The sequence below is a fragment of the Lolium perenne genome, chromosome 5, assembly GCF_019359855.2.
Source record: "Lolium perenne isolate Kyuss_39 chromosome 5, Kyuss_2.0, whole genome shotgun sequence".
NCBI classification, from domain to species: Eukaryota; Viridiplantae; Streptophyta; class Magnoliopsida; order Poales; family Poaceae; genus Lolium; species Lolium perenne.
In genome coordinates, this window is record NC_067248.2 from 164246665 (window position 1) to 164274638 (window position 27974).

Consider the following 27974-nt stretch of genomic DNA (forward strand, 5'->3'; position numbering starts at 1 on the left):
TTCTTGCACGGGTTCGGCGCAAGCTCGCCGACGCAGCGCCGACAGCCCATATGACCGCCCTTGCACTGCACGGAACAACGTACGTGGCATCAGTTGTCATTAAAATTTCTCACAGGTGAACCTAAGAATGAAATCGGAAGGGAGCGACCTTGGATATGGGGGGTTTGAAGGGCAGCAGGCAGAGGGGGCACAAGAAGAGGGCCTCCTCCATCTTCAGAGAAGAGTGATCGGGAAAACGAGAACGGGATGGGTTCTTTTTTTTATACATGCCTTGGAGTGGAGTATGAATACTACTACTTATAGGAAGAACTTCCTTGCTAAGAATCGGCGTCGGCCGTACGCAACCATAGATACACCAGCGGCTCTGCAGTTTGTCAAAATAAAAGGACATAGCTACAGTGACTTGAAGTCTCCAAATCTCATTATGACTTGGTGCCACCATCTACCAACCATTTGAGATCCAATGTTCCAAACTATCTCTTATTTCGAACCTAAAAACAAAAATTATGAAAAAAATTATGAAAAAAATCCATTAAAATGTAGATGCCTTGTTCTAAAATCTGTGAATATTTCATCCCACTCGGACGACTAGCTTGTGATTAAAGAGCTTTTTACGTATACGAGCACTAGTTTAAACTAAATACTCCCTCTGATTCATATTAATTGACTTCAATATGGATGTATCTAGAACTAAAATGTGTCTAGTACATCCATATTAGAGTCAATTAATATGAACCGGAGGGAGTACATATTTGCTCACAAACCTTTGATTCAAATCGAATGAAACTTCACCAAAATATAAATCGAAATATGCACGATTAACTGGAAGTTCTTGAAATATTTCTGAGCAATTATAATAATTATTTAGTTTAAATTCTAGGGATTTCTATTTTCGTGCCCCTGCTTCATTAGTTGTACTCAATTTTCCCCAGCTCGTTAGTTTTTCCTCAGCTTTCCCCTCCCTCTAGTTTGAAACCCCTCGAAGACGCGGGTTGCCGTCAGGTCAGAGGCCTTACCGTTACCGTTAATCTGACGGGTGGGGCTGCACAAAGGTGGGGCTGCATAGAGGGCAGTTCCTCTCTGACCGTCTCGTGCTGACGGGTAGCCATCCATCTACCGTTGACGCGTGGATCGTTTTATTTCCTGATTGTATACACGGTGCTGCCAATGACAAATGGGGCCGCTCTATGGGGCTGCCGCAGCCAATGACCAGTGGGTCGTCTATTTATTTATAGAAAATTATATTGCCGCTCTGTGGGGCCTCCGCAGCCAATGACCGCTGTGGTAGGTGACTATTTTCGCAGCTTAATCTAAAGTGACTCTTATGTTAAACATTGTGCATCCCGACGTTGACCTAGCAGTGGCGGCGAGCATAGCCGTTCTGACCATGCCGTTATCGGCATCGGCATCGGCATCGTTTGGAGGATGTGGTGCTCGAATAATAGTGGAAATGCGACATTATCTTTTACATGTGCATAATATATAGAAAATAGTTAGATCTCTAAATCGATGCATATGAAGCTACATATATATTCTTGGTCATAATCCCCTTATCCAAAGGGGATGGATGCATGGCTTCACGTCGTCGTCGCTTTCATCGTCAGTATCTTCGTCGTCCGAGTAGTAGTACTTCCTGCACATTGTTCCGTCGAACACCTTCACTGTGAGCACATCATCGCCTTCATATTTGAAGTGTACGAAGCAGCCGAAATCCACACCGTGCGCGATGTCGAATTTCTCCCAGCCCTTGTCGAGGTACATCCGGCCTTGACCGTCAAATAGGACCTCCACGGTCCAGAGACGAGGACCACAGTCAGCTGCTCGCAGATACACCTTAGCTGGCTCCTGGCCGTCAAGATAGTTCGCAAACTTTTTTGGGAGAGCCTGCAAAGAGATCGAGCGCCGATCGTTTGAAATTAAAGGTTTTTTAGAACATGCCCATAATTAATCACATGCATCATATATGTGGGAACGCGTACGTACCTTCTTGACCAAAGGGTCTTCATAGACGACGATGAAGAACTCCTCTATGATCAATGGCAGTGTTGACGGTGGTGGTGGCAATGATGATGATCCACTTCCCCTTCCCCTTCCCCTTCCCCTTCCCCTTCCCCTTCCCCTTCCGGTCCGCGTCCGAGACGTGGAAGCCATGGCAATGATCAAGTGTATGTGAACGAAGAAGAGAGAGGCAGAACCTATTGACACAAGGGATGGCCGTGTGGGTGTTTATAAGGGAGAGATGACCGTTGTAGGGGTTTACACAATAAAATAAGGAGGAGGTGAACGTTGGTGGGGGTTTACACAATAAATTAAGGAGGAGATGACCGTTGTGGGGGTTTACACAATAAATTAAGGAGGAGACGACCGTTGTGGGGGTATATATCTCAACAAAATTAAAAAGTAATGCGGACTATCTTGATGGAAATGGAACTTCATGATATAGTTTATCATTTTACCGTGAAAAATAATGCCTAAAAGAAATGGTAATTTGTGATAGTTTATCATTTACCGTAATGGCTACAACAAATCGTTGATGGTTTATCATTTTTTGCGTGAAAAGTAATGGCTACAAGAAATGGGTGCTGGTGTATCATTTTTTGCGTGACAAGTAATGGCTACAACAAAATCGGTGATGGTTTATCTTTTTTGCGTGCAAAGTAATGGCTACAAGAAATGTGTGATGGTGTATCATTTTTTGCGTGAAAAGAAATGTCTACAACAAAATCGGTGATGGTTTATCGTTTTTTTGCGTGAAAAGTAATGGCTACAAGAAATGGGTGATGGTGTATCATTTTGCGTGAAAAGTAATGGCTACAACAAAATCGGTGATGGTTTATCGTTTTTTGCGTGAAAAGTAATGGCTACAAGAAATGGGTGATGGTGTATCATTTTTAGCATGAAAAGTAATGGCTACAACAAAATCGGTGATGATTTATCGTTTTTTGCGTGAAAAGTAATGGCTACAACAAATCGGTGATGGTGTATCATTTTTTTGCGTGAAAAGTAATGGCTACAACAAATCGATGATGGTTTATCATTTTTTGCGTGAAACGTAATGCCTAAAAAGAGTTTATAATTTAGCTCGTGAAAAATAATGCAGAAAACCAAACTTTGCGTGAAGCTAACCGACGACAGAGAGAGAGAGGGTGGTGGCCCCGACCAGAGAGAGAGATAGGGGTTATCCTGCCCGTTAGATCATACGATCAACGGTCGGCGGGCACGATCCGCGTGACATGGGCTAGACCAATCAGGGCAATGTTGGGCGTCTGTGAGAGTTTGTGAAGGGAGAGGGCAAAACTGAGTAGTATCAAGAAACCAAGGGCAAGTGAGTAGTAAACAGACTAAGGGATTCAAATATGAGATTTAAAAAATGGAAAATGCGTGTTTTGTACAATGAAACCCATCTTGGCCTACCTCAAACTATTTGCAATACAAATCTACATGAGTGTGAAAATTATGGCCTCATTCAGACAAAGTATGTTTTGGGGAAAGCTGTTTTGGGTAGGGCTTATTATGGAAAACCATGCACCTTCATAGCTACTAGGTGATTTGAGAAGTGGCAATTTGTGGTGAAACTTGATTTATCTATGGTTTATCTATGATTTGAGAAGTGGCAATTTGTGAAAAAGACTCAATGAGTAAGTGCCACTCTTTTTCGGAATTTTTTGCACATTAAATAACTCATTTAACTAGTTAATCCCATTTGTTGACTCTCTGTTGACCAGCCACTTGAGGGTAAAACTGAGTATATTGCACTAGCCAGTATTAGCACTCAAGGGGAAAACTGAGCACACAAAAAATGCTAGTATATGACTCGAGGGTATACCTGAGTATATCTAAATTTCCAGGGTTAGACCCGAGGACGCGTGTTGCGATGCAGAAGTGGAAGACGTGCCATTGTTGACGCGTGTCGCGGTGCAGACGTGCAAATAGTGGACGCGTAGGACGCGGGTCGCATTTAGGACGCGTAAGCCCCTCCCTCCCTCCCTCTGCACACAGTCGTCTCATTCTCGCTCACGCACGAAACCACCCCTCACGTCCCATCAACTTCTCCAAATCGAAAAAACCCCAACCGCCGTACGCACGCTACCATGCCGGCGATGGAGAAGAAGAATGCGCCGGCGGTCGTCGCCTCCGAGCCCGTCGCCTCCGCGCCCGTCGCCTCCGAGCCCATCGCCGCCGAGCCCGTCGCCTCCGAGCCCGTCGCCGCCGAGCCCGTCGCCGCCGAGCCCGTCGCCGCCGAGTGCGTCGCCGCCGAGGGCGGCGCATCCAAGCGCGGCGCCTCCATGAACTGGGCCTCTCTCTCGGCTGATGGACCACTTCACAAGATCGGCGAATGCTTACTGGCGAACGAGGAGTACGCCGACACCTACTCTGCTATGAGGCAAGTCTGTAGAAATTGGCGCTCAGGTTTGCACAGGCCCGACGTGCACCTGGATGAATGGATCATGCTAGACCACGCCCTTCCACGCGTCGCTGAGTTCACCTTCCTCCAACTCGGCACATCATGCTACGTCACCATAGATCTATCGGAAGTTCATACAAGGTTCAAATTCCTCCATATCTACCTTTTTATTTTCAATCTTAAACATCTTAGTGCTGAATGTTATCTTCATCAATATATTTTAGATACTACTTCGTCGGCTTTTGCCGTGGCGTCATCGTGCTTGCCCAGAAGAACCCGCCGCACAAGATACGGCTGCTGAATCCACTCACAAAGAAATCAAACACTATGTTTGAGGCGCAGATGCCATCTGTTTTTCTGAAATCAGTCGCTGTTATCAAATCCCCGACTATGGTCTTCGTTGCCGCAAATTACCCGCCGGAAATTGGTTGGGTCAATGAGAGCACTCCAACTAAGGATATAAATGAAGATTGGGGAGAAGGAAGATTTTCGATCAAGAACCATTGTTTGCGTTGCATTACCCCGTTCAATGGTGAACTGTATGCAGTAGCTGCGGACAATTTTGAGATCGGAAGAATAGTGTGCACCAATGTACAGTTGCAGCAGCGCGCGAGCACTGTCAAGATGGAGACACTAGTTTCATTTCCAGAACTTGGACGTCAGAAGTTCTACCTTGTGAAGTCGGATGGTGATCTGCTGCTTGTGTTGTTGGCCAGCGAGGCTTTGGCGGGCAAACCATTGGTGTACCGTGTGGACACTCAGAGCCGCTCTCTCCATCCGGTCAGTTACATTGGCAGTAATGCCTTCTTCGTGAATTATATCCGGTGTATCTCCGTCGACACCAGAGTGTACCCGACACTTCAACCTGGTAGCATCTACTACACGGATTTGGGTTATATCAGAGAGTACTCTCATGATACAAATGCCTGGGATGAGTGGCCACTACGTGTGGATAGAATAGGACTCTACGGTTTGAGAAATGAACACAGGCCATACCGTTTGGAGGATGTATTGGCCTCACACTGCAGACGGAAGGAGTTCAATGCATATTTTCTTGTGGTAATGCACGAATGGAGGGAGGAAGAAATATATGGGGATGAATGAAGTACAAATTCATTCATCCTGGGGTCCCTATCCTAATCTTCTTGTTGTCCATACATTGCGTGCGTCTTGTATATTTTTCAGTTTAGTTTGTCGTTAGCATTAACAACGTTATTGGCTGCTTTTGGCTGCTGTATGCAGTTTATGTATTATACTTAGTTTTCTGATTATGCTATTGTGAATTTATCATATACTAGCTTCTAGATTTGCTACCATATTGGGCAAAAAACGAGGGCCAAAAGGCATAAATAACCCCAGAGATTTGCTACTAGATTTGCTGCCATATTGAAGAAAGACAGAAATAGAAGCTTCTCTAGATTTGATACTAATTTAGTGAAAAATACAGAGAGAGAAAGAGGGGAAAAGGTGCTCTTAAAAATGCCAATTTGGGCCGAGAGAGACAAAACCCAGCTCCTGCTCACGTGCAACCAAACGCTTCTCGTCCTGTCCCACGCGGTCCCTTTCTACCAGCCCCACGCGACGCGGCCCCACGCGGCCCCACAGATGACGTGGCGCAACACGTCAGCACAGAACGTCAAAATAGACGGATTCCTTCCGTCTGAGCTCCTTCTGCGGGTTTCAGACATAGGCTTGGGGAAAACTGAGGAAAAACTAAGGGGCTGGGGAAAACTGAGTACAACTAACGAAGCGGGGGCACGAAAATAGAAATCCCTAAATTCTAAGTCCACCGCATACATTGGATCTGAGATGGATGGTGGATGGTGGCACCAAGTCACTGTGAGACTTGGAAGTATCAAGTCAGTGAAGCTCTATCCCAAAATAAAAGCTTCGTGAAGGGGGCAGTGTGGTTCAAAAAAGAAGACAATGCCAAGCAGTTGTCAAACAGTACCCATATAGTCAAATGTACTCCCTCTGATTCAAATGAATTGACTCAACTTTGTTTAGATATATATGGATGTATCAAGTCACTGAAGCTCTATCCCAAAATAAAAGCTTCATGAAGGGGGAAGTTTGGTTCGAAAAAATACGATTGCCAAGCAGTCACAAATAGTACCATAACGTCAAATGTACTCCCTCCGATTCAAACAAAATGACTCAACTTTGTATTTTGCATGTTAAAGGTTTTTCGTAAAACTTGGCCAACCTTAACATAGTTTGCCTTTCTAAAAAAAGATATAAGCCCTAAGGCTCCTTTGATTCATAGGATGGGAAAACCATAGAAATATGAAAAACATAGGATTGAGATTTAATGGCTACTTGAATCATATAGGAAGATGAGTTGTGTTTGATTGTGCCAAAGGAAATTTTCCATGAGGTATGACCTAATGTTTTATTCTTATAGGATTTGCACTGCAAGATTCCTGTAGGATATGTTCCTATGAATCAAACAACTAGTGTGGGGAAAATTCACATGTGATCTAAATCCTACATAATTCCTATACAAATCCTATATATGAATTTTAGTTGTTAGGTCACTTAAAATGACTTCACTTGAAGGGTTACATTTTTGTTTTTTCTGAATTAGTAGTGATGCCTAACCATATATATACCTAAACCAAGAGAATCAGCATAAACTTATGTATATTAATAGTAAGCGCATATATGAATGTTTTTTTATCTACAAACCCAGGGTGATATATATGTACATAGAAACATGCATATATGCTAGTTTTTGTACCTTGGTGTGTTCCTCTTTTGGGCTATCTTTTTTGTTCACCGGTTCACAACCAACGCCCTAGATTAATTTGGCACTTAGAAAATAACATTTTGTTTTTGGCGCACTAACACAAATAGTAGTAGCACGGTCAACACTGTAGAGAAGTACAAAATAAATATGTGTGGGAAAAATTGACTTAAAGTGACCATTACAATGAGAAAAAGGGTAGAACCAAGCATTGCACAGGGAAAAAGCGGTGTAGTGTCCAGAAGAAAAAAAACAAGTTGGGCTATACTCCCTCCATCCTGAAATAATGGGTGTAGAGTTAAAAAATTTCCATAAAAGAGTGTACTTCTCGTTTTGCAATGCACTTCAAAATTTGTCCACAAAAGAGTGGTACTCCTAGTAAAAAATATTTCTTTCTCATCACGAGGGATATAGTTTCTTCACGACTAGTACGTACTACCTCCATCACAAAGCTTAAGGGTTCCTTTGATTCAAAGGATTTGCATAGGAATTGTGTAGGATTTGGTTCCTATGGGAAAATTTCCTATACATGTTGTTTGATTCATAGGAACATATGCTATAGGAAAAAATCCTATAAGAATCTTGTAGTGTAATTCCTATAGGAAAAAAGCATTAGCTCATGCCTCATGGAAAAATTCCTTTGCTACAATCAAACAAACTTCATCTTTCTATAGGATTCAATTAGACATGCCATTCCAATCCTAAACCTTTCCTATTCCTATGCTTTTCCTATCCTTTAAATCAAAGGAGCCCTAAGTTTTTTTTTAAGAGTCAAAGCAAGTAAAGGTTGACGAAAATTTAGAACAATCTATCAACTAATATAATACTAGGAAGCAGTGGCGCGGCGGCACGCCGCGCCTGTGCATAAGTGCTCGTGTGTGTGTGAGCGGCATCGGTAGTGTAGGTGACCTTTGAAGTGTGAGGATGCAGTAGAGGGCCGTCGGTGGAGAGATCGCTGCGACTTAGGTGGTGGAGTTCGTAGCTGGACGGGCTCTACATGTACTCTTTGATTGACATAAGAACTCCACTTTTTAAATTAAGAAGAAAATTTATCACCTAGTAGAAAGTCTTAATAAATGTTTTGGTGAGGCCAATAACAGTAACAATTGCTATAAAAGTAGATGACTATTTTTATTCTCATATGTTCGTTACTTTTTATTTCCATATTTATTTAAATCAAAATTGTTTACATGAGACGGTTTACATAGTACTCCCTCCGTTCGAAAAAAAAACATCTCAACTTTTTGTAAATAGGAAGCTTTTTTGAGAATGGAGAGTATAAAATATGTATGATACTTCCATCACAACGCCAATCTAATTAACAATATTTCTATACTTATGGACCAATTCGTAGGTATGTAAAAAAATTCGCTACAGACTGATCTTAAGGATCTTGATTTCAATCTGAGATGCCACCGTGGCTTGACGGATGACGGGTGAGGCAAGGGCCTTTGGAATACGATCGAGTGTGAAGGAAAAATGACACGTCGGGTTGCTGCTATGGAAAAAAACAAAAGCACCGCGCGTGTACTCCATACAACACACCACACGCGTACCTCACTCACTCTGACTCTCTCTGGTTCTTCCCCTTTTCTCTCGTTCTCTGTCGAGCCTTGCGGTCGAGCTTCCCTGATTTGATGCCGTCCTCCCCAAACTGGTGCAGCTGGCCGCTCGTCGGCGCTCCCCCGGTCCCGCTCTGCCGGCACCCTGCAGCTGTGTTGCCTCCTTGCGGCCTGCTGCGCCGTTGCGTCAAACCTAACCCGACCACGGGAGGAGAGTGGGGCACGGAGGCAAGCCGGTGGCTCTGATACCATCGGCGATTGTCTTCCTACAGACTTCGCTCCAAGGAAGGCGGTCGCCAACTGGCGGGGGCGTGGAGCGACAGGACCTGAGGCGCCATGCCGCCATCAGCGGTGCTCGGACGAAGGCGTAGCAGCCCCCTGGTGCAACGAAACGGCGGAACGGTTGTTGATCGACCACAGTTGGATCCGTGGCGGTGGTAGCCGCAAGCCCGCGACTTCTGTCATCCCGTCGCCGGTGGGCGGAAGTTTGGCACAAAGACTCTCGAGTTGAGATTGACGCAGCAGTACCCGTCACATGGAGTGAGGAAAAGAAGATTTGCTGGTACGTGTTCCGTCCTGCACCTCTGTCTTCTCCATTATGTATTTGATCTAGATTTTTTGCTGGAAAAATGTGTTGATTTGGAAAGCTATAGGTGCCAGTGTGCCACTTGGTTGTAGCCATCACTTATTGTATGATTTGGTCACTTCTAAGTACTCTATTCCTTAAAAAAATAAATAGGCTATTTGTGTTGTGAAATTTGTTTCTTATAAGTTATAACAATTTGAAAACATAACATGGCATGTTAAGCCTTTGGAACATTAATATAAATGAACTGGCAGCACTACATTGCTACCATACATACAGTTATTTTAGATGAAAGATGGATACAGTTTTTTTCTCAAAATAAAAGATGAATTCGTTCCAAAACGTTGTATGCTAATTATCTCATGTGCTAAGATCCAAGATGTTGCATTATGCAACCATATCAATCTCTGTAATGTGCTTTCCATACAATTAAGTTTTCTCAGCTTATTCCAAACTATTTGGTTAGAAGGAAAACTGGATTATATTTAACCTACAGAGAAACCTCTGAAGGTCAGTGTGTACACATATTTGATAGTTTATTTAGAGAAAAGGGGCTGCCCCTAATTTCATCGACATACGACCAAAAAAGTTCTAATACATCATCCGGTTACAATCTCTAAGAGAACAACTCAAAAGCTAATCTAGAGGAGGGGAACACTACAACATATGCAAAGCTTGCAAGTTCATCTCCAGGCAATCTGCAACTATCTGCCCCTTGTTTTTCCCAGCAGCAGCATGTTCCTGTCCAACGGTGAAAAGTGTGAGCATCTTCGCAAAGCAGCGGCCATCCTCTAACGTTTTCCACCACCTTGTTCGGGATCATGTCCATGTTTGTCCTCGAGATTATGTCCTCGAGCGCTGCTATCGCCCTCTACTGCTGGTCTCGCAGTCCCACCTGGCAGCGTCGAGCCTGGCCACCGGGTTGCAGCGTGAGGTTACCAACGCTCGAGGACAACTACAAAGGCGACAACGTCGTCGATTGGATTGGGCAACTTGCCCTGCACCACCCCTCCTTGCATGCACAGTCATCGGCAGCCTGCCAACCACCTGTAGTATTTTTCCGTGGGCATCTCTGCAACTTGCTGATTAAATCTTGAAAGTAATGCTGTGTTAGCTATTTCTTTGCATCATTCTGATTCCCAGTAAAGTTTACTTTGTTTGAGGGAAAGTGGCAAGAAGATTCATAGCCTCCATATTGATTAGGAAATTGGTCTAAAAATGTAACCATCATGTATGCTAACTGACTTTTTTTTTGTAAGCATAGCTTTTTTTGCAGCAAGAAAGAATGAACACTTATTAAAATTGATCAATGCCATGGCATAGAAATCTGTAGCATCAGATTTGCTAACAGAATATTTCTTTTCTTAGCTTTTGTGTGGAATGTATTTTTGGTCAAGTACTCATGAGTTTCTGTCTGGATTTGTAATCAAAACATGGAAGTACCACCGTGGAAAGAAATATAATATATATATATATGCATGTCTAATCGAAATTATATTCTTTTCTGCGTAGCTTTCTATCTGAACATTTGCAATTATGATAGCAGAGGTTGTTAATTCATGTAAGAATAAAGGAAGAGAATCATTACCATCAGGGGACTCGAAGGGCCGTGTTGCCAAAGACTGCGTGACTCCAAGTATACGGCCCCTAAGGAAGGTAACTGGAAAGGGTGAACCTTCACTCCCAAAGCTAAGATTTGTTGCATCTTATAATCATATACCTAAGCTTATGTTTGGTAGCCTGGCGAATAAATCAAAATTATAAAAGCAAAGGAAGAGCTGATTTCATAGAGATCATAGTCATTGCAAAGTAAGCTGATTGAAACGGTTAGAAGCAGTATAAACTATAAAGACGGAAGGTACCAAGAATAGTCTTCAGCACAACTCTATATAACAACACGAAGTGTAGAAAAAAGAGGGCTAACTATAGCATAGCATGGAAATGGTTAGTAATAGAAAATATAGATAACACAACTATAGCATGTTTATGCTGACAAATAAATTCAGTAGTTGACACTCCTACTGGGCCAAACCGACATCCTCAAGCTGAAGCGTTAAACTTGAAATAACTTCACGTATTTATACAGACAGAACAAATGCGACAAAAGGTTAGAAGCACCTTTCATAAATACAGAAACCAATTGAGTAACATCATGAAAAAAGAACAAATTATATATTAAATCATATGGCAGTTATAAGCATCATCACGCGGTTGAGTTTTATTCCAACGCAGTTACAGTCGACACCAATATTTTTGCATTGTCACTGAAAAGTACATAAAATCCAACCATAAAAATCAAATCTTCATGATAGCTTGTGTAATGACTGAAAAACACATAAGATCTAACCACACTAATGCACTAACACCATTTTCCTTTCAACTTAGTTGTGAGATTATTCTAGATAAAGGGAAAGAATATGTTCTATTCAGATTTGCATATAAATATAGGTCATTGATAGTTCCTTAGATGTAACATGTGTGTTGTTGCCTGGATAAGTATCTGCTTCTTAAATTTGAGTGCACAAATTGAAGGAAGAACAGAAAATCAAACAAATAGGATGCATACCTCTAGGAATCCATGCTATCCCTCATCTGAACTCGGAAGTACCTCTTTCTGAATTATGATCTGTCATGCGGACCGAGCCATTGGACCAAAAACTCCGTAGCCTGGCCTCTCCAGTGGCACCAGCGCGGACGCCCTCGGTGGATCATGTTGGGCAGCCCCATCCATCTTCACAACTACAAAAACAAATGCAAGCCATGCAATGGCTGGCTTCAAAGACGCACAACAATGAAACAAACCAAATCATCAGGTGGTACCAATCACACCGAAATTTGTAGTTACCTGAAAACTGAAAAGTCACACATTAGAAGCTCTGGATCCATGAACACAATTTTTAGAACTTGTAGAAGCAAGAACGCACAAAATAAACGTTGCATCAATTTTGCATTAGCTCGACTTGTAACTGATGCATAAACAGAATACTGTAATCTACTTTTGCAGGGCTCTGTGCTTCAGTTTGAGTGCAGACTACCTAGAGAGAGGATAAGAAGCTAGCAACCGAGCCAGCTTGTTGGCCATCACGCTGGGCCAGCAGGCATCCTGACCAATGGCGAGCTTAACCTCCACAGACCCTGTCCCCAAATCATCCCCTTGACCCATGGCGAGCTTAATCTCCGCAGCCCCTGTCCCCAAATCATACTGGTGACCAAAGGCTGTTCGGGTAGGCAGGACGGACAGGCCGGGGATGTAACGAATCACACGGAAATTGCTAAAGAGCATCAAAGATGGGTCGCTGGAGAGGCAGGATGCCGCTGGAAGCCATGGATGGTCGGATGGAGGTAGGGGCAACATGAACTGAGGGGCGACAGGAGAGGAACTGGAGGCCAGCGAGAGGACCAGAGGCGGCCACTGGGCCTCGCTTGGCGGGCCGGCCGCCACTCCCCCGCCGCCACTCCCTCTCGCCGGCCGGACATGCTGGGACGATGCAGGAACCATGGGGAAGAGGCACGATCAACAACCCAATCCGGCCGCTCGGCCTCGAATCATGTGGAAGAAGTATGGGGCGTGGGTGTCTAGGGACAGCCGGCCGACCGGCAACGCGGGGAAGCAGACCGGTGGTCGTAGGCGCCGTCGAAGGGAAGGGGATGAATAAAGAAGAAGGAAGAGGTGTGGTCAGAGTGGATTTGCTGGATCATGCCACCGCTTTTACCGAAACTGCTAGAGGAAGTACGTGGCAATATAGGCTGTTGGACCTGCAACCGGTAACCGGTTGCCCATCAACCAAAAGAAAAGGTAACCGGTCAAACAAATCTACTGAGCCATAAAAAAGGAGGGTACGTGTCTTGCAAGGATTGAAGGAAAGAGCAGATAATTTGTACATCTACAGTGCCTTATGGTGCCCAGATCAATCAGGAGACGCTAAACTGTCCAACTTTTATATAGTGTATATTTTGTAGATACCATACGAAAAAAAATTCATTGTCTATGTATTGATATTAATTTTGTATTTTGCATGATAATGATTTTTGGTAAAATCTTAGTTTACCTTGACATAGTTTGAGCTTCTAAAAATAATATAAGCCTTACGCTTTGGGATGGAGGTAGTAGTATTTAGCATAATATGGTTTTCTTATTTACTACATGCATTTAGCTCATTGGAGGTGGAAAAGTTGAAGAGGAAAGTGATGGTCGATGACAGTTTCCCAATGTAATAATAAAATCCTTAATATGCCTTGAAAACCCATATGTACGCTCTTTCTAGGACAGAGGCAGTATGAGGTAATGCACCCACGCGCTGTCATCTGCCCGTTCGTGCTATGTCTCCCAAATCTTGAAATATCGTCAGTTATCCATTTCACGTCCACACTTCTCCCTCTCTCCACGGACTAGAAAAAAACCCTCTCTTCGCTTCCCCTTCCCATTCCACCGATGGAGAGCCCAACCGACGCCGTCAACGCAGCGAAAGCGAAAGCCGCGCGGCTGGCCTTAGCCGCAGAGGAGGCGTCCAGAGCCACGACCGCAGCACGCATGGCCGCAACGGCGGCGATCATCGCCGCAGCGGATGCCAAAGACGAAGCGGATGCCATTGCCGAAGGTCGGGCCATCGGTCGCTCATCGGCATCTGATGCTGTTGGTAGATGGGTCCACTCTCTTGGGAAGCATCCCCTAGATGACGAGGACGAGGTTGAACTCATCTTTGAACCGCCGCCGCCGACCTTCGACGAGAATATCGTCGACGAGGGGGAGGAAGTATGTTCCGATTCACCTCTCTCCCTTATTCAACATAGCCCTGTATCGATTTGCGTTATGGTCTCTCCCTCTTTTTTTTGCGCTATAGCATTTTGAATTAGCGTCAGAATCTTTTTAGATTCATATTCAGTAGTTGCAACTGCTACGTATTTGCTTCACATCCGATTCACCTCTCTCCCTTATTCAACATAGCCCTGTATCGATTTGCTATATGGTCTCTCCCTCTCTTTTTTGTGCTATAGGGTTTTGAATTAGCGTCAGAATCTTTTTAGATTCATATTCATTATTAGTTGTAACTGCTACATATTTGCTTCACCTGTTTATTTGGCATGTATCAGGTTGCTACTGATGAGGTTGACAGCGATGTCGAGTCGCGTCATAGGAAGGCCAGGGCCACTCTCAACAAGCTTAAGGCGGGGTTCGACAAGTATTGGAGTGAACCCTGGACTGGTGCCAGGAACAGCTGCCCCTTCTGCACAAAGAGCATAAAGGTTGACTTTCAAAGCGTCCTGCAGCATGCCGAAGCCGGTGGGTCCGGCTGTCTCAAAGTTGGGGAAACTGTTAACCGATCCGGCTTCATAGCCAACCACATGGCCTATGGGCTATTCCTAAGGAAGAAATTGAACCAAGCTATCAAGACCGGTCGTGTGCCTCCTCCCAAGCCCAAGCCACCAAAGATTAAAGGTATGGGCAGCAAGAAGCAGAAGAAGCGGGACCGGGAGGAGGCGACAGGAAGAAGATGGTAAATATACTCCGTAACTGCTGTGCATGTTTGTCTCTCCTACTGCTTCAAAAGCAGCATCTTTTGTTGAACTCTGTTTATGTTTGCTGCTCAGCAGCGTTTGTGGTGAACCTATTAGCTTAATTAGGGGTTGTTGAACTATATATGTCTGTGTTGAACCTTGCTTAATTAGGTTGTGTTGAACTCTGTTTGTGTTGGCGTGGGAAGGGGGCATGATGCTACCCTGAATTTGCGGGACCCCCAAAAAACTTGCAAATACGAGTGATGCATCCAAAAGGAACAAACTTTTACATGGTAGACCCCAGTCTGAAAGCAAGAAATGCGATCGGGTCCTTAACAGCCACCGCCCGGATTGATCGGGGATTTTGCCTGCCTACCGCATGTGACTTGTGCTCACTGAAGTTTGGGACCTCATGCATGGGCACCACACGTAAGTGACAGACCTGTTGGTGTAAAAACTCGGGTGATTATTATACTGCATTAGTACAAAGTTTCCTATGGATTCAAGGGTTGGAAAGCCAAGTTAACTCATTTTCATGACTAAGAAGGAGCCAGGCTTACTTTTTCATTTTCATGTTTTAACTTGTTTAAATCTTGGTCAAACAAAGGATTTGACCAGGATTCAAATGGGCATAAAAATTCAAAAAAGAAATATAAAAAAAATCACATAAGCTTCTTATGTCATCTAGTAAGCATTACAGTTGATTAACGAAGTCTAGACATATTCAAACCAGAAAAATCATGTATATACCCCCTAACCCTAAACTCTGTCTTATGAAGTCAAGCATGAAGAAAAGTGGTTTTGGGTTTCAAACATTGGAAATTAAAAAAACTCCCAAAAGCTTCATTTTGGAGTGACTAAGAAGAATCCAGGCTTACCTTTTCATTTTCATGTTTTAAACTGGTTTAAATCTTGGTCAAACCTAGGATTTGACCAAGATTCAAATGGACATAACAAATTCAAAAAAACCAAAACACATGCTCTTTTGATGTCATATAGTAAGCATTCAAGTTGATAAACAAAGTCTAGACATATTTAAACAAGAAAAATCATGTATATACTTGGCCCCTAACCCTAAACTCTGTCTTATGAAGTCAAGCATTAAGAGAAGTGGTTTTGGGTTTCAAACATGGAAATTTAAAAAACCTCCCAAAAGCTTCATTTTGGAGTGACTAAGAAGAATCCAGGCTTACTTTTCATTTTCATGTTTTAAACTGGTTTAAATCTTGGTCAAACCTAGGATTTGACCAAGATTCAGATGGGCATAACAAATTCAAAAAAAAACATATTATTTTTATGTCATATAATAATCGTTCAAGTTGATAAACAAGGTCTAGACATTTTCAAACCAGAAAAATCATGTATGTACCCCCTATCCCTAAACTTTGTCTTATGAAGTAAAGCACGAAGAGATGTCATTTTGGGTTTCGGACATGGAAAATTAAAAAACCCTCCCAAAAGCTTCATTTTGGAGTGAATAAGAAGGATCCATACTTACTTTTCATTTTCATGTTTAAACTTGTTTAAATATTGGTCAAACCTGCTAGGATTTGACCAAGATTCAAATGGGCATAAAAATTTTAAAAAAAAGAAATAAAAAATTAAACCGAAAACCACTTCTCTTCGTGCTTGACTTCATTAGACAGAGTTTAGGGTTTGGGGTATATACATGATTTTTGTTGTTTAAATATGTCTAGACTCCGTTGATCAACATGAATGCTTACTATAACTTAAGAAGCTTATGTGTTTTGGTTTTTCATTTTTTGAATTCTTTATTGAATTTTTATGCCCATTTGAATCTTGGTCAAATCCTAGGTTTGACCAAGAATTAAACAAGTCAGTAACATGAAAATGAAAAAGTAAGCCTGGATCCTTCTTGTTCACTCCAAAAATGAAGCTTTTGGGAGGGTTTTTGAATTTTCCATGTTTGAAACCCAAAACCATTCCTCTTATATGCTTGACTTCATATGACAGAGTTTAGCCTTAGGGGGTAGATACATGATTTTTCAGGTTTGAATATGTCTAGACCTTGTTTATCAACTTGAATGCTTACTATAAACCAAAAATTCATGTATCTACCCCTAACCCTAAACTATGCACGAAGAGAAGTGGTTTTGGGTTTCAAACCTGGATATTTCAAAAACCCTCCCAAAAGCTTCATTTTGGAGTGAATAAGAAGGATCAAGACTTAATTTTTCATGTTTTAATCTTGTTTAAATCTTGGTCAAACCTAGGATTTGACCAAGATTCAAATGGGCATAATTTAAAAAAATGGAAAATCAAGGAACATAGTCTTCTTATGTCATATAGTAAGCATTCAATTAAGTTGATAAACAAGCTCTAGACATATTCAAACCAGAAAAATCATGTATCTACCCCCTATATATCCCTAAACCCTAACTTATGAAGTCAAGCATGAAGAGAAGTGGTTTTTGGTTTCAATCATGGAAATTTCAAAAACCCTCCCAAGAGCTTCATTTTGGAGTGACTAATTAAGAAGCATACATGCTTACCTTTTCATATTCATGTTTTAAACTTGTTCAAATCTAGGTCAACAAACCTAGGATTTGTTGACGAAGAATCAAATGGGTATAAAAAAATTAAAACCAAGGTCTGCTCATGTCATATAGTGAGCATTCAATTAAATTGATAAACAAGGTCTAGACATATTAAAACTAGCAGGAAAATCATGTATCTATGTACCCCCTAACCCTAAACTATGTCTTATGAAGTCAAGCATGCATGAAGAGAAGTGGTTTTTGGTTTTCAAGAGCATGGAAATTTCGAAACCCCTCCCAAGAGCTACATATTGGAGTGACTAAGAAGGATAGATGCTTAATTTTTCATATTCATGTTTTAAACTTGATTAAATCATGGTCAAACCTAGGATTTGACCAAGATTAAAATGGGCATAAAAATTGAAAAAAAAATGAAAAACCAATGCACATAGTCATCTTATGTCATCTAGTAATTAAGTATTCAATTAAGTTGATAAACAATGTCTAGACATATTCAAACCAGAAAATTTATGTATCAAGCTACCCCTAACCCCAAACTCTATCTTATGAAGTCTAGCATGAAGAGAAGTACGTGGTTTTTTGGTTTCAAACATGGAAATTTCAAAAACCCTCTCAAGATCGAGCTTCATTTTGGAGTGACTACGAAGGATACATGCTTAATTTTTCATATTCATGTTTTAAACTTGTTTAAATCATGGTCAAACCAAGGATTTGACCAAGATTCAAATGGGCATAAAAATAAAAAAAAACAATAAAATGAAAAACCAATGCACATAGTCATCTTATGTCATCTAGTAAGCATTCAAATAAGTTGATAAACAAGGTCTAGACATATTCAAACCAGAAAAATCATGTATCAAGCTACCCCTATCCCCAAACTCTGTCTTATGAAGTCAAGCATGCAGAGAAGTACGCGGTTTTTTGGTTTCAAACATGGAAATTTCAAAAACCCTCTCAAGAGCTTCATTTTGGAGTGACTTAGAATGATACATGCTTAATTTTTCATATTCATGTTTTAAACTTGTTTAAATCATGGTCAAACCTAGGATTTGACCAAGATTCAAATGGGCATAAAAATTCAAAATAAATCAAAATAAATGAAAAACCAAGGCACATAGTCTTCTTATGTCATATAGTAAGCATTCAATTAAGTTGATAAACAATGTCTAGACATATTCAAACCAGAAAAATCAAGTATCTAGCTACCCCTAACCCTAAACTCTGTCTTATGAAGTCAAGCATGCATGAAGAGAAGTGGTTTTTGGTTTCAAACATGGAAATTTCAAAAACCCTACCAAGATCTACATTTTGGAGTGAGTAAGAAGGATATATGCTTATTTTTTCATATTCATGTTTTAAACTTGTTTAAATCATGGCCAAACCTAGGATTTGACCAAGATTCAAATGGGCATAAAAATTCATAAAAAACAAAAAATGGAAAATCAAGGCACATAGTATTCTTATGTCACATAGTAAGCATTCAATTAAGTTGATAGACAAGGTCTAGATATATTCAAACTAGAGAAATCATGTGTCTACCCCCTAACCCTAAACTTTGTCTCATGAAGTCAAGCATGAAGATATGTGGTTTTTGGCCGGTTTCAAACATGGAAATTTCAAAAACCCTCCCAAGAGCTTCATTTTGGAGTGACCAAGAAGGATATATGCTTAATTTTCATATTCATGTTTTCAACTTGTTTAAATCATGGTCAAACCTAGGATTTGACCAAGATTCAAATGGGCTTAAAAATTAAAAAAAAACAATAAAATGAAAAACCAATGCACATAGTCATCTTATGTCATCTAGTAAGCATTCAATTAAGTTGATAAACAAGGTCTAGACATATTCAAACCAGAAAATTCATGTATCAAGCTACCCTTATCCCGAAACTCTGTCTTATGAAGTCAAGCATGAAGAGAAGTACGCGGTTTTTTGGTTTCAAACATGGAAATTTCAAAAACCCTCTCAAGGGCTTCATTTTGGATACATGTTTAATTTTTCATATTCATGTTTTAAACTTGTTTAAATCATGGTCAAACCTAGGATTTGACCAAGATTCAAATGGCAAAATTTAAAAAAAATAAAAATCAAGGCACATAGTCTTCTTATGTCATATAGTAAGCATTCAATTAAGTTGATAATCAAGGTCTAGACATATTCAAACCAGAGAAATCATGTATCTACCCCCTAACCCTAAACTCTGTCTCATGAAGTCAAGCGCATGAAGATATGTGGTTTTTGGTTTCAAACATGGAAATTTCAAAAACCCTCCCAAAGAGCTTCATTTTGGAGTGACTAAGAAGGATCCATAGGAAACTATGTACTAATACAGTATAATGATCACCCGAGTTATTAGAGCAACAAGTCTGTCACGTGCGTAAGGTCCCACACTTCAGTGAGCACAAGTCACCTACGCTAGGTAGGCAAACTCCCAGCCATCTTCTTTGTCAAGAGAGAGGCATCAACACACACACACACTCTCTCTCTCTCCAATTATCCACCTCCGTTGGCTGCCGGTTTTGGCAGGTCGTTTCTAGCTCAGCTCGTAGGCCATGGTGTGCAGGCTCTGTAGCCATGGCGATTTGGTCGCGCCAAGTGGTTCGTCCCCGGCTGGGACGAGGATCAATCCGGACGGTGGCTGTTAAGGACCCGATCGCATTTCTTGCTTTCAGCATGGGGTCTACAATGTAAATCTTAGGGATTTAGATGTAATTTCATGTTAATTTTGTGTCCTGCTGTAAACTGCGCTCTGATGCGTATTGGAAATCTGGGTCCTTCAGGATCGTTCGGTTGTCCCTCTAAAAAAATCTCTCTCATTCTCGGCCTTTCTCGCTCGCTCGCACGAGTCGCACCCCCCTACGCACTGACAACCCTGCACAACAGTCAATATCACCAGAAAAAGGATAGACACCATAAATAAGTGGGGCCCCGTGACTGCTCTCCCTTCGTCTCCTCCCGTGTGATCCCTCTTCCTCCGACTCCCAACCTTGCGGAAAAGAAAAATGAAATGAAAGAGTTTCACTGGACGGGGAAACACATGTGCTGCCTAGTAATAATAATAATAACGTAAAAAAAATCGACCTACGAATCTATTATTAAATAAGCTAAACTAGGGTTTTGCCCAGTACTACGGATCAATTTCTGAAAATCCAACTACGGGGTTCGATTTGGCCTGCTAATATAAAATTATATAATCCGAACTAGTATTCCTCTAAAAAATCATTTTGGTATGCATCGTTTGGTACTTTTCATAGCTAGAGTGCTTACTCCCTCCGTTAGCAAATAGTCTTCGTATGTCATATAGTAAGCATTCAAGTTGATAAACAAGGTTTAGACATATTCAACCAGAAAAATCATGTATCTACCCCCTATCCCTAAACTCTGACTTATGAAGTCAAGCATCAAGAGATGTGGTTTTTGGATTCAAACATGGAAATTTCAAAAACCCTCCCAAGAGCTACAATTTGGAGTGGCTAAGAAGGATAGATGCTTAATTTTTCATATTTATGTTTTAAACTTGTTTAAATCATGGTCAAGCCTAGGATTTGAACAAGATTCAAATGGGCATAAAATTGAAAAAACAATAAAATGAAAAACCAATGCACATAGTCTTCTTAAGTCATATATATAGTAAGCATTCAATTAAGTTGATAACAAGGTCTAGACATATTCAAACGAGAAAAGTCATGTATCAAGCTACCCCTAACCCCAAACTCTGTCTTATGAAGTCAAGCATGAAGAGAAGTACGTGGTTTTTTGGTTTTAAACATGGAAATTTCAAAAACCCTCTCAAGAGCTTCATTTTGTAGTGACTACGAAGGATACATGCTTAATTTTCATATTCATGTTTTAAACTTGTTTAAATCATGGTCAAACCTAGGATTTGACCAAGATTCAAATGGGCATAATTTAAAAAAAATGAAAAATCAAGGCACATGGTCTTCTTATGTCATATAGTAAGCATTCAATTAAGTTGATAAACAAGGTCTAGACATATTCAAACCAGAGAAATCATGTATCTACCCCCTAACCCTAAACTCTGTCTCATGAAGTCAAGCATGCATGAAGATAGTTGGTTTTTGGTTTCAAACATGGAAATTTCAAAAACCCTCCCAAGAGCTTCATTTTGGAGTGACTAAGAAGGATATATGCTTAATTTTTCATATTCATGTTTTCAACTTGTTTAAATCATGGTCAAACTTAGGATTTGACCAAGATTCAAATGGGCATGAAATTAAAAAAAACAATAAAATGAAAAACCAATGCACATAGTCTTCTTATGTCATATATATAGTAAGCATTCAATTAAGTTGATAACAAGGTCTAGACATATTCAAACGAGAAAAATCATGTATCAAGCCCTACCCCTAACCCCAAACTCTGTCTTATGAAGTCAAGCATGAAGAGAAGTACGTGGTTTTTTGGTTTCAAACATGGAAATTTAAAAAACCCTCTCAAGAGCTTCATTTTGGAGTGACTATGAAGGATACATGCTTAATTTTCATATTCATGTTTTTAACTTGTTTAAATCATGGTCAAACCTAGGATTTGGCCAAGATTCAAATGGGCATAATTTAAAAAAAAAATGAAAAATCAAGACACATAGTCTTTTATGTCATATAGTAAGCATTCAATTAAGTTGATAAACAAGGTCTAGACATATTCCAACCAGAGAAATCATGTATCTACCCCCTAACCCTAAACTATGTCTCATGAAGTCAAGCATGCATGAAGATAGTTGGTTTTTGGTTTCAAACATGGAAATTTCAAAAACCCTCCCAAGAGCTTCATTTTGGAGTGACTAAGAAGGATATATGCTTAATTTTTCATATTCGTGTTTTCAACTTGTTTAAATCATGGTCAAACTTAGGATTTGACCATGATTCAAATGGGCATGAAATTAAAAAACAATAAAATGAAAAACCAATGCACATAGTCTTCTTATGTCATATATATAGTAAGCATTCAATTAAGTTGATAACAAGGTCTAGACATATTCAAACGAGAAAAATCATGTATCAAGCTACCCCTAACCCCAAACTCTGTCTTATGAAGTCAAGCATGAAGAGAAGTACGTGGTTTTTTGGTTTCAAACATGGAAATTTCAAAAACCCTCTCAAGAGCTTCATTTTGGAGTGACTATGAAGGATACATGCTTAATTTTCATATTCATGTTTTAAACTTGTTTAAATCATGGTCAAACCTAGGATTTGACCAAGATTCAAATGGGCATAATTTAAAAAAATGAAAAATCAAGACACATGGTCTTTTATGTCATATAGTAAGCATTCAATTAAGTTGATAAACAAGGTCTAGACATATCAAACCAGAAAAATCATGTATCTACCCCCTATATATCCGTAAACCCTGACTTATGAAGTCAAGCATGAAGAGAAGAAGTGGTTTTTGGTTTCAAACATGGAAATTTCAAAAACCCTCCCAAGAGCTTCATTTTGGAGTGACTAATTAAGAAGTGTACCTGCTTACTTTTTTCATATTCATGTTTTAAACTTGTTCAAATCTAGGTCAACAAACCTAGGATTTGACGAAGAATCAAATGGGTATAAAAAAATTAAAACCAAGGTCTGCTCATGTCATATATAGTAAGCATTCAATTAGATTGATAAACAAGGTCTAGACATATTCAAACTAGCAGGAAAATCATGTATCTACCCCTAACCCTAAACTATGTCTTATGAAGTCAAGCATGCATGAAGAGAAGTGGTTTTTGGTTTTCAAGCATGGAAATTTCAAAAACCCTCCCAAGAGCTACATATTGGAGTGACTAAGAAGGATATATGCTTAATTTTTCATATTCATGTTTTAAACTTGATTAAATCATGGTCAAGCCTAGGATTTGACCAAGATTCAAATGGGCATTAAAATTCAAAAAGAATGAAAAACCAATGCACATAGTCATCTTATGTCATCGATCTAGTAAGCATTCAATTAAGTTGATAAACAATGTATAGACATATTCAAACCAGAAAATTTATGTATCAAGCTACCCCTAACCCCAAACTCTGTCTTATGAAGTCTAGCGTGAAGAGAAGTACGTGGTTTTTTGGTTTCAAACATGGAAATTTCAAAAACCCTCTCAAGATCGAGCTTCATTTTGGAGTGACTTTGAAGGATACATGCTTAATTTTTCATATTCATGTTTTAAACTTGTTTAAATCATGGTCAAACCTAGGATTTGACCAAGATTCAAATGGGCATAAAAATTCAAAAAAAACAATAAAATGAAAAACCAATGCACATATATAGTCATCTTATGTCAGCTAGTAAGCAATCAATTAATTAAGTTGATAAACAAGGTCTAGACATATTCAAACCAGAAAATTCATGTATCAAGCTACCCCTATCCCCAATAAACTCTGTCTTATGAAGTCAAGCATGAAGAGAAGAACGCGGTTTTTTGGTTTCAAACATGGAAATTTCAAAAACCCTCCCAAAAGCTACATTTTGGAGTGACTAAGAATGATACATGCTTAATTTTTCATATTCATGTTTTAAACTTGCTTAAATCATGGTCAAACCTAGGATTTGACCAAGATTCAAATGGGCATAAAATTCAAAATAAATCAAAATAAATGAAAAACCAAGGCACATAGTCTTCTTATGTTATATAGTAAGCATTCAATTAAGTTGATAAACAATGTCTAGACATATTCAAACCAGAAAAATCAAGTATCTAGCTACCCCTAACCCTAAACTCTGTCTTATGAAGTCAAGCATGCATCAAGAGAAGTGGTTTTTGGTTTCAAACATGGAAATTTCAAAAACCCTACCAAGATCTACATTTTGGAGTGACTAAGAAGGATATATGCTTATTTTTTCATATTCATGTTTTAAACTTGTATAAATCATGGCCAAACCTAGGATTTGACCAGGATTCAAATGGGCATAAAAATTCAGAAAAAACAAAAAATGGAAAATCAAGGCACATAGTATTCTTATGTCACATAGTAAGCATTCAATTAAGTTGATAGACAAGGTCTAGATATATTCAAACCAGAGAAATCATGTGTCTACCCCCTAACCCTAAACTCTGTCTCATGAAGTAAAGCATGAAGATATGTGGTTTTTGGCCGGTTTCAAACATGGAAATTTCAAAAACCCTCCCAAGAGCTTCATTTTGGAGTGACTAAGAAGGATATATGCTTAATTTTCATATTCATATTTTCAACTTGTTTAAATCATGGTCAAACCTAGGATTTGACCAAGATTCAAATGGGCTTAAAAATTAAAAAAACAATAAAATGAAAAACCAATGCACATAGTCATCTTATGTCATCTAGTAAGCATTCAATTAAGTTGATAAACAAGGTCTAGACATATTCAAACCAGAAAATTCATGTATCAAGCTACCCTTATCCCGAAACTCTGTCTTATGAAGTCAAGCATGAAGAGAAGTACGCGGTTTTTTGGTTTCAAACATGGAAATTTCAAAAACCCTCTCAAGAGCTTCATTTTGGAGTGACTACGAAGGATACATGTTTAATTTTTCATATTCATGTTTTAAACTTGTTTAAATCATGGTCAAACCTAGGATTTGACCAAGATTCAAATGGCAAAATTTAAAAAATGAAAAATCAAGGCACATAGTCTTCTTATGTCATATAGTAAGCATTCAATTAAGTTGATAAACAAGGTCTAGACATATTCAAACCAGAGAAATCATGTATCTACCCCCTAACCCTAAACTCTGTCTCATGAAGTCAAGCGCATGAAGATATGTGGTTTTTGGTTTCAAACATGGAAATTTCAAAAACCCTCCCAAGAGCTTCATTTCGAAGTGATTAATTAAGAACCATACATGCATGCTTAGTTTTTCATATTCATGTTTTAAACTTATTCAAATCTTGGTGAAACCTAGGATTTGACCAAGATTCAAATGGTTTATAAAAATTCAAAAAAAAGGTCTTCTTATGTTATATAGTAGGCATTCAATTAAGTTGATAAATAAGGTCTAGACATATTCAAACCAGAAAAATCATGTATCTACCCCTAACCCTAAACTTTGTCTTATGAAGTCAAGCATGAAGAGAAGTGGTTTTTGGTTTCAAGCATGGAAATTTCAAAAACCTCCCCAAACTTCATTTTAGAGTGACTAAGAATACAAGCTTCCCTTTTCATTTTCATGTTTTAAACTTGTTTAAATTATCTTGGTAAAATCTAGAATTTGACAAGATTCAAATGGGCAAACATTTGATAAGTGATGCAAATATCATTTCTAAGTGCGGGCAAACCAGCCTTTAGCTTAACATATTTCTAAGTACAAGGTTTCAGAAAATTGAGTGGGGGCGGCTGCCCCCCTTGGCTATAGTCTGGATCTGCCCATGCTATAGTTTGAGGCCATTTGGATGACGTTGAAAAAATTCTTTGATTAGAAATGGGGTTGTTCGAACCCCGTAGTTGGATTTTTTTGAACCTTGATCTGTAGTACTGGGCAAAACCCTAGTTTAACCTATTTAATTATAGATTCGTAGGTCGATTTTTCTACGTACCTTTTTATTATTACTCTACTATGCAGCACATATGTGTTTGCCCGTCGAGTGAAACTCGGAAGGAGAGAAGAAGGAGGGAGAGCATTATGGTGTCTCCCCTTTTTCGGGCGATGATGTTGGCTTGTTGTGCGGGGTTTGTCGGTGAGCGGAGGTGCGAGCGAGCGGAGTCGAGCGAGGCCGAGAATGAGAGATTTTTTTTGTGAGAGGGACAACCGAAGGATCCTGAAGGACCCAGAGACTTCCAATACGCATCCTGATGCGTCTTCTCTTGACAAAGAAAATGGCTGGGAGTTTGCGTACCTATTGCACGTGACTTGTGCTCACTGAAGTGTGGGACCTCACGCATGGGCACCACACGTAAGTGACAGACCTGTTGGTGTAAAAAACTCGGTTGATTATTATAGTGCATTAGAACAAAGTTTCCTATGGATTCAAGGGTAGGAAATCCAAGTTAACTCATTTACATGACATTATTTTTTCCATGAAGCAAAGTTAACACATCTATCAATTGGTACATTTTGGAGTGACTAAGAAGGATCCATGCTTACCTTTTCGTTTTCACATGTTAAACTTGTTTAAATCTTGGTCAAACCTAGGATTTGACAGAGATTCAAATGGGCGGAAAATTCAAAAATAAAACAGAAAAATGAAAAACCAAAGCACATACGTAGTTTTATTATGTCATATAGTAAGAATTCAAGTTGATAAACAAGGTCTACACATATTCAAACCATACAAATCATGTATCTACCCCTAACCCTAAACTCTGTCTTATGAAGTCAAGCATGAAGAGAAGTGGTTTTGGGTTTCAAACATGGAAATTTCAAAAACCTCCCAAAAACTTCATTTAGAATGACTAAGAAGGATAAATGCTTCCCTTTTCATTTTCATGTTTTAAACTTGTTTAAATCTTGGTCAAACCTAGGATCTGACCAAGATTCAAATGGGCATCAAAAATAAAAATAAAAACAGAAAAATGAAAAACCAAAGCACATAGTCTTCTTATGTCATATAGTAAGCATTAAAGTTGATAAACAAGGTCTAGATGTATTCAAACTAGACAAATCATGTATCTACCCCTAACCCTAAACTCTGTCTTATGAAGTCAAGCATGAAGAGAAGTTGTTTTGGGTTTCAAACATGGGAATTTCAAAAACCCTCCCAAAGAGCTTCATTTTGGAGTGACTAAGAAGGATCCATAGGAGTACTAATACAGTATAATGATCACCCGAGTTATTAGAGCAACAAGTTTGTCACTTACGTGTGGTTCCCATGCGTGAGGTCCCACACTTCAGTGAGCACAAGTCACGTAGTCTTCTTATGTCATATAGTAAGCATTCAATTAAGTTGATAAACAAGGTCTAGATATATTCAAACCAGAGAAATCATGTATCTACCCCTAACCCTAAACTCTGTCTCATGAAGTCAAGCATGAAGATATGTGGTTTTTGGTTTCAAACATGGAAATTTCAAAAACCCTCCCAAGAGCTTCATTTTGGAGTGACTAAGAAGGATACATGCTTACTTTTCATATTCATGTTTTAAACTTGTTCAAATCTTGGTCAACAAACCTAGGATTTGACGAAGATTCAAATGGGTATAAAAAAATTAAAACCAAGGTCTGCTCATGTCATATAGTAAGCATTCAATTAAATTGATAAACAAGGTCTAGACATATTCAAACTAGCAGGAAAATCATGTATCTACCCCTAAACTATGTCTTATGAAGTCAAGCATGCATGAAGAGAAGTGGTTTTTGGTTTTCAAGCATGGAAATTTCAAAAACCCTCCCAAGAGCTACATATTGGAGTGACTAAGAAGGATAGATGCTTAATTTTTCATATTCATGTTTGAAACTTGATTAAATCATGGTCAAACCTGGGATTTGACCAAGATTCAAATGGGCATAAAAATTCAAAAAAAAATGAAAAACCAATGCACATAGTCATCTTATGTCATCTAGTAAGCATTCAACTAAGTTGATAAACAAGGTCTAGACATATTCAAACCAGAAACATCATGTATCTACCTACCCCTATCCCTAAACTCTATCTTATGAAGTCAAGCATGCATGAAGAGAAGTGGTTTTCGGTTTCAAACATGGAAATTACAAAAACCCTACCAAGATCTACATTTTGGAGTGACTAAG

At 39.7% G+C, this 27974-nt stretch overlaps 2 long non-coding RNA genes across 2 annotated transcripts; one reads left to right on the plus strand and one right to left on the minus strand.

Annotated features, from left to right (window-relative positions):
• The first annotated feature begins 8676 nt into the window (after positions 1-8676).
• Positions 8677-10987, plus strand: LOC127300478 (uncharacterized). The gene is made up of 2 exons (XR_007851287.2): positions 8677-9275; positions 10846-10987. It is a non-coding gene; the product is annotated as an uncharacterized lncRNA (long non-coding RNA).
• Positions 9875-12998, minus strand: LOC127300477 (uncharacterized). Its single transcript, XR_007851284.1, has 2 exons — positions 12145-12998; positions 9875-12038 (listed from the first exon to the last, which is right to left on the minus strand). It is a non-coding gene; the product is annotated as an uncharacterized lncRNA (long non-coding RNA).
• Positions 12999-27974: the final 14976 nt, after the last annotated feature.